Raw genomic sequence first — 8,031 nt, forward strand, 5'->3', positions numbered from 1 at the left:
AATGCAAGAGATTTCTGTGTATTAATTTTGCATCCTGCAACTTTACTGAATTCATTGATGAGCTCTGTTAGATTTCTGGTAGCATCTTTAGGATTTCCTAGGTATAGTATCGGACTTCCCTGGTGGCTCAGATGGTAAATTGTCTGTCTACAATGCCAGAGACCTGGGTTCGATCCCTGGGTTGGGAAGATTCCCTGGAGAAGGAAATAGCAACCCACTCCAGTACTCCTGCCTTGAAAATCCCGTGGATGGAGGAGCTTGGTGCAGGCTACTGTCCATGGGGTTGCAAAGAGTCGGGCACGTTTGCTAACAGTGACAGTTTTACTTCTTTTCCAGTTTGGATTCCTTTTATTATTATTATTATTTTTCTTCTCTGATTGCTATAACTAGGACTTCCAAAACTATGTTGAATAAAAGTGGCCAAAGTGGACATCTGAACACTTTCGGCTTTTCACTGTTGAGAATGGTGTTGACTGTGGGTTTGTTGTATGTGGCCTTCATTACGTTGAGCTAAGTATGGCAGCCCACTCCAGTACTCTTGCCTGGGAAATCCCATGGGTGGAGGAGCCTGGCAGGCTGCAGTCCATGGGGTCGCGAAGAGTCGGACATGACTGAGTGACTTCACTTTCACTTTTCAGTTTCATGCATTGGAGAAGGAAATGGCAACCCACTCCAGTGTTCTTGCCTGGAGAATCCCAGGGACTGGGGAGCCTGGTGGGCTGCTGTCTCTGGGGTCGCACAGAGTCAGACATGACTGAAGTGACTTACCAGCAAGTATGCTCTATTTCCACTTTCTGGAGAACTTTTTATCATAAATGGGTGTTGAATTTTGTCAAAAACTTTTATTGCATCTATTGACATGATCATACTTGTTTTTATTCTTCAGTTTGTTGATGTGATGAATCACACTGATTGATGTGCAGATATTGAAGAATCCTTGCATTCCTGGGATAAATCCCAGGTTATCACAATGTATGATCCTTTTAACACATTTTTGACTGGAGATGTATTAATACATCTTTTGTTACCTGAACATTATTGACTGGAGAAGTATCAATATGTTTTTAGAGAGTTATACAATTAACATGACTATGCAAAGTTGTTAGGAGAAGGCAATGGCACCCCACTCCAGTACTCTTGCCTGGAAAATCCTATGGATGGAGGAGCCTGGTAGGCTGCAGTCCATGGGGTCGCTAAGAGTTGGACACGACTGAGCGACTTCACTTTCACCTTTCACTTTCATGCACTGGAGAAGGAAATGGCAACCCACTCCAGTGTTCTTGCCTGGAGAATCCCAGGGACGGGGGAGCCTGGTGGGCTGCCGTCTATGGCGTCACACAGAGTCGGACATGACTGAAGTGACTTAGCAATAGCAGCAGCAAAGTTGTTAAGAGTTTAAAATTGATCAAGGATTTATTATACAACTTATGATTGTCATTATCACTCACATTTTGCTCCATTAGGTTGTTGATCCAATCTTGTATATATAATAAATGTAAAATTTTCAAAATATGCATCATGAAATTATGAGTGAAGAATTTTTTGGTGAATTTTATGCAAATACTGTCTCTGATTATCTGAGCAACATATATACTAGTGTTTCAGAGCATGATAGTTCTTCAGAATATAGTCCTGATTCAAACAATGTGAATATTAGACCAACAAAAAGACAAAAAACCTTAGTGATTGATTCCGATATAGAAAGTGAAAATGAAACTGATGATACTGGAGAATGTTCTTTTGTTTCTGCAGATGCCTGAATTGAGATATTTCATGAAAATTAAAAAACTTTACAGGTGTGTCAGGTGTAACCATTGAATGTAATAACCCACACAGTGTTAGTGAAATAGCAATTAATTTTTGGCTGGTCAAAATAAAAGTTGCCAGCCACAGGCATTAGTTTCTGCAAAAAATCCCACCAGTCAATGAGTTAATGTATTGTTGGATTCGATTCGCTAATATTTTGTTGAAGATTTTTGCATCTATGTTCATCAGTGATATTGGCCTGTAATTTTCTCTTTTTGTGTTATCTGTGACTGCTTTTGGTATCAGGGTAGCCTCATAGAATGAGTTTGGGAGTGTTCCTTCCTCGCAATTCTTTGGAATAGCTTCAGAAGGATAGGTGTTAACTCTGGGTGCTTGATAGAATTTGCCTATGAAGCTATCTGCTCCTGGACTTCTGTTTGTTGCAAGTTTTTTAAAATTTGATTTTCTTTATTTGTTTTTGGTTGCACTGGGTCTTCGTTTGCTGTGCAGGGGCTTTTTCTAGTTGCAGTGAGTGGGGTCTTCTCTTCATTGCCATGCGCAGGCGTCAGTGCTTTCTCTTGCTGCAGAGTGCAGGCCCCAGACACCTGGGCTGGAGTTGAGGTGCAGTAGTTGTGCCACATGGGCTTAGCTGTCCCCTGGCATGTGGAATCTTCCCGGGCCAGGAATATAACCCGTGTCCCCCGCATTGGCAGATGGATTCTTACCCACTGGACCACCAGCGAAATCCCTGATGGAAGGTTTTAAATCACAATTTCAATATCAGTACTTCTGTTTGGTCTGTTCATATCTTCTATATCTTTCTGGTTCAGTCTTGGGAGAGAGTACCTTTCTAAGAAATTGTCCATTTTTCTAGGTTGTCCATTTTGTTGACATGTAGTTGCTTGAAGTAATCTCTTAGGAGGCTTTGCATTTCTGTGGAGTCCATTGTAGCTTTTTTCAGTTCTAATTTTATTGATTTGTGCTCTGTCCCTTTTTTTCTTGATGAGTCTGGCTAAACTTGAATCAGTTTTATCTTTTCAAAGAATCAACTTTTATTTCATTGATCTGTTGTACTATTTTCTTCAACTGTATATCATTTATTTCTGGTTTGATCTTGGATTTCTTTCCTTCTACTAACTGGGTTCTGTTTGTTGTTCTTTCTCGAGTTGCTTTAGGTGTAACCTTAAGTTGTCTACATGAAACTTTTCTTGTTTCCTGAGCTAATAATTGATGTCTAACCTTCTTGCTTAGGACTACTTTTGCCAGCCTGGCCAGTAGGGAGATGAGACTCCCCTTACCCCATGGGTCAACAGCTAGGATTAGACCAAGGAGTGGTAGCCTGGGAGCCAGGGAATGAGATTCTAGCTGACTACTCACTGTATGGCTTTCGCTGAGTCCTATTCCTGTTTAGGACATTTGTTTCCTTATTTGGAGAAGGAAATGGCAACCCACTCCAGTATTCTTACTTAGAAAATCCCATGGATGGAGGAGCCTGGTAGGCTACAGTCCATGGGATCGCAAAGAGTCGGACACGACTGAGCGACTTCACTCGGAAAACGAGGGGCCTGCGAAGTGTGTCTGAGATTCCTCATTTGCTCAAACACTATCTGAGATTTTAACCTGTCTGGATTTGGCATGTCCAAAGTGGTGTCACCAGAGGGCGCCAAATCCTAGCTCTTGCTAGTGATGAGCGCTCAGAGGAGCGGGTGTGAGCTGAGCGTGATGGAAGTGTGTGTTTGAGTGGAAACAAAACCACTCAAGGTGTGTGTGTGCATGTGTGTATCACCAGAGTTCTCACCATCACCGACATTTACCACCATCACAGCCCACCCCCTGCCTTCATCTCCAGCCGCTTGCTGCCTCCCTCTCTGCTCCAGCAGCACTGGCCTCCGACTCTCCCTCAGGCCTCTGTGTGCTGCCCCTGCAGCTCGGAACCCTCATCCCTAGACATCCACAGGGCCTCCCTTACTTTTCCTCAGTGAAGCCTTCTCTAACTAAAGAATTTTATCTAACTAATTTTGTCTATTATCAGATTTGGAAAACTCAGCAGTGGCCACAGGACTGGAAAAGGTCAGTTTTCATTCCAATTCCAAAGAAAGGTAATGCCAAAGAATTCTCAAACTACCACACAATTGCACTCATCTCACATGCTAGTAAAGTAATGCTCAAAATTCTCCAAGCCAGGCTTCAGCAATACGTGAACTGTGATGTTCAAGCTGGTTTTAGAAAAGGCAGAGGAACCAGAGATCAAATTGCCAACATCTGCTGGATCATGGAAAAAGCAAGGGAGTTCCAGGAAAACATCTATTTCTGCTTTATTGACTATGCCAAAGCCTTTGACTGTGTGGATCACAATAAACTGTGGAAAATTCTGAGAGAAATGGGAATACCAGACCACCTGACCTGCCTTTTGAGAAATCTGTATGCAGGTCAGGAAGCAACAGTTAGAACTGGACATGGAACAACAGACTGGTTCCAAATAGGAAAAGGAGTACATCAAGGCTGTATACTGTCACCCTGCTTATTTAACTTATATGCAGAGTACATCATGAGAAATGCTGGACTGGAAGAAACACAAGCTGGAATCAAGATTGCTGGGAGAAATATCAATAACCTCAGATATGCAGATGACACCACCCTTATGGCAGAAAGTGAAGAGGAACTAAAAAGCCTCTTGATGAAAGTGAAAGAGGAGAGTGAAAAAGTTGGCTTAAAGCTCAACATTCAGAAAACGAAGATCATGGCATCTGGTCCCATCACTTCATGGGAAATAGATGGGGAAACAGTGGAAACAGTGTCAGACTTTATTTTTTTGGGCTCCAAAATCACTGCAGATGGTGACTGCAGCCATGAAATTAAAAGACGCTTACTCCTTGGAAGAAAAGTTATGACCAACCTAGATAGCATATTCAAAAGCAGAGACATTACTTTGCCGACTAAGGTCCGTCTAGTCAAGGCTATGGTTTTTCCAGTGGTCATGTATGGACGTGAGAGTTGGACTGTGAAGAAGACTGAGCACCAAAGAATTGATGCTTTTGAACTGTGGTGTTCAAAAGGGACACTTGAGAGTCCCTTGGACTGCAAGGAGATCCAACCAGTCCATTCTGAAGGAGATCAGCCCTGGGATTTCTTTGGAAGGAATGATGCTAAAGCTCAAGTTCCAGTACTTTGGCCACCTCATGCGAAGAATTGACTCATTGGAAAAGACTCCGATGCTGGGAGGGATTGGGGGCAGGAGGAGAAGGGGCCGACCGAGGATGAGATGGCTGGATGGCATCACTGACTCGATGGACGTGAGTCTGAGTGAACTCCGGGAGATGGTGATGGACAGGGAGGCCTGGCGTGCTGCAATTCATGGGGTCGCAAAGAGTCGGACGCAACTGAACTGAACTGAATTTTGTCTAACTAAAGTTATCTAACTAATTTTATCTCATATAAAATGACACCTCCAAACTCAGTCCATGTTTGTGTATTTTTATTTAGAAAAATTTGGTAAAATATACATAATATGAAATTTACCTATAACTTTTAAGTGTTAAGTTTTCTAGCATTAAGTACGTTCCCATTAATGTGCAACTATAACTACCACCCATGTCTAGAGCATTCTTCATCTTCTAAACTGAAATTCCATATCCATTAACCAATAACTCCCCAGTCTGCCTTCCCTCATCCCTTAGCAACTACCACTCTTCCTGTGTCTATGAATTTATCTAGTCTAGGTAGCTCACTAAAGTGGATTCATATAGTATTTGTCACTTGCTTGTCTTTAAGCTTTGTCCATGTTGTCCATGTTTCAGAATCTGCTTCCTTATTAAGGCTGTCTAATATTCCATTTTATATGTATACCACATTTTGTTTATTCATTCATCCCTTGATAGATACTTGAGTTGCTTCCACTCTGCCTACTGCGTATAAACCTGCTATGAACCTGGGTGCACAAATATCTGCTGGAATCCCTGCTTTTTGCTTTTTTCTGTGCTTTATTTTTCTGCCTGGCTTTTATTATCATCCAACAGTCCTCCTTCTCACCCCAACTCGAGATGCAAATGATTTCTGCTTAGAAAAGAAAATTCCAAAGGTGATAATTATAGGGCTATAAAGGACATTAGCCAAGTATATCTAACCTAGCAGTTTCATTCGAATTCCTTTTTAAAGGGTCTGTGCAGAGAGGGAGGGAGAAGGGGACACTAAGCCTTGCCCCCAGCACCTGGAGCAGAGTCTAGCCTGCAGGTGGGGCAGCTTTTTTTTTTTTTTTTTAAATTGAAGTGTATTCTCTTTGCAATGTTGTATTAATTACTACTGTATGACAAAGTGAATCAGGTGTACATACATGTACATTATTTTTTTTAGTTGTTTCCATTATGGTTTATCACAGGATGCTGAATATAGTCCTCTGTGCTATACAGTAGGGCCTTGTTGTTTATCCATTCTGTATATAGAAACTATGTCTGCTGGCCCCAACCTCCCACTCCATTCCTCCCCCAGCCCCATCCCCCTTGGCAACCTGCAGTTCTCTATGTCAGTGATTCTGTGTCTGTTGCATAGGTCCATTTGTGTCTTATTTTGGATCCCATGCATAAATGATACTATATGGTATTTCTTTCTGACTTACTTCAGTCAGTATGATAAGCTCTGGCTGCATCCATGTTGCTGCAGATGGCATTACTTGATCTTTTTATGGCTGTGTAGCGTTCCATAGTGTGTATATACCATATCGTCTTTACTCATCCATCTGTTCATGGGTATTTAGATAGTTTTGATTTCTTGGCTATTGTGAATATTGCTGCTATGAACATAGGGGTGCATGTATCTTTTTGAATTATAGTTTTGTCTGTATATATGCCCAGGAATAGGATATCTGGATCATATGGTAATTCTATTTTTAGGTTTCTGAGTAACTTCCATACTGTTCTCCACAGTGGCTGCATCAACTTATATTCCCACCAACAGTGTAGGAGGGTCCCCTTTTCTATACACCTTCTCCAGACTTTGTTATTTGTAGATTTTTAAATGATGGCCATTCTGACTGGTATGAGGTTGTACCTCACTGTAGTTTTGATTTGTAGTTCTCTAATAATTAGTGATATTGAGCATCTTTTTATATGCCTATTGGCCATCTATATTTTTTCTTGTGAGGTTTAGGTCTTCTGCCCATTTTTGAATACAGTTTTAGGGGTTTTATTTTTTGTTGTTTTTCTTGTTGACTTGTATGAGCTGTTTGTATATTTTGGAAATTAAGCCCTTGTTTGTTGCATTATTTGCAAATATTTCCCCCCATTCGGTAGGTTGTGTTTTCGTTTTAAGCTTGTAAGTGTATTAGGTCCCATTTATTTTTGCTTTTATTTCTGTTGCCTTGGGAAACTGACCTAAGAACATACTAGTACCATTGAGTTCAGAGAATGTTCTGCTTATGTTCTCTGGATTTTATGGTGTCAGGTCTTATGTTTAAGTCTTTAAGAGGTGGGGAAGCTTTGACTGAATAGCCATTGAGGTTTACAAAAGATAGGAACCTGGAAAGAAAACTGTAAGAACCAAGAGTGAACAAAGTATAATGCTGAGTTCATCCGCTGTGACAGAACCGGGGGTCTTAACACAGTTGGAGCAGCTGGAAAACTAAGCACAAGCCCTCAAATTCTCGGTGCCTGTTTCCTCATCTGGAAGATGAGCACCGAGTGGAATCTACCTCCTGAGGGCGCTGTGGGGATTAACTGAATTACTCTGTAAACAGAATTAATCTGAAACAGTGCCTGGCACATAGAAGGTGCTGAAAGACGGGCTATTTCTCATTATCCAAGTTGTGACTTCTTCACACACCAGTGAGATGTGCTTTCTTTCCACTTTCCTGTACAGTGGACATCTCTGTGTGATGAGATCTGCCTTTGTGAGAGGGGACAAAGGTTGGGAGGAGGCCCCTGGGGCCAGGTTGCAGGAGGCTACCCCAGGACCTCTGGTACAAGGCACAGTTCCATCCCCAAAGGCTTGCAGCAGCCCCAACTAACAGACCATCAAGGGCTGGGACTGGGCTCTGCAGGAAGTGGTGTCCACAGAGAAAAAGTGTCACGGGCATTTTTTACTTTAGAAACAGGGCTATGATACTCTGTGTTAGTGCACTGGGTGCCCCCAACCCACCACGGGCAGAAGGCGTGTCATGCCCAGCAAACTTCAAAAAGCAGAATTGCAAGAGCTCAGGAGAACCCCAAGCCAGTGGATGTGGGGGAGATGGGACAGGGAACTTTTCCTTCTGCACTCCACTTAAGCAGGGCTACCTCCCCTCCTTGGGGATTT

Source organism: Budorcas taxicolor, chromosome 8 (assembly GCF_023091745.1).
Source record: "Budorcas taxicolor isolate Tak-1 chromosome 8, Takin1.1, whole genome shotgun sequence".
In the NCBI taxonomy this organism is placed as follows: Eukaryota; Metazoa; Chordata; class Mammalia; order Artiodactyla; family Bovidae; genus Budorcas; species Budorcas taxicolor.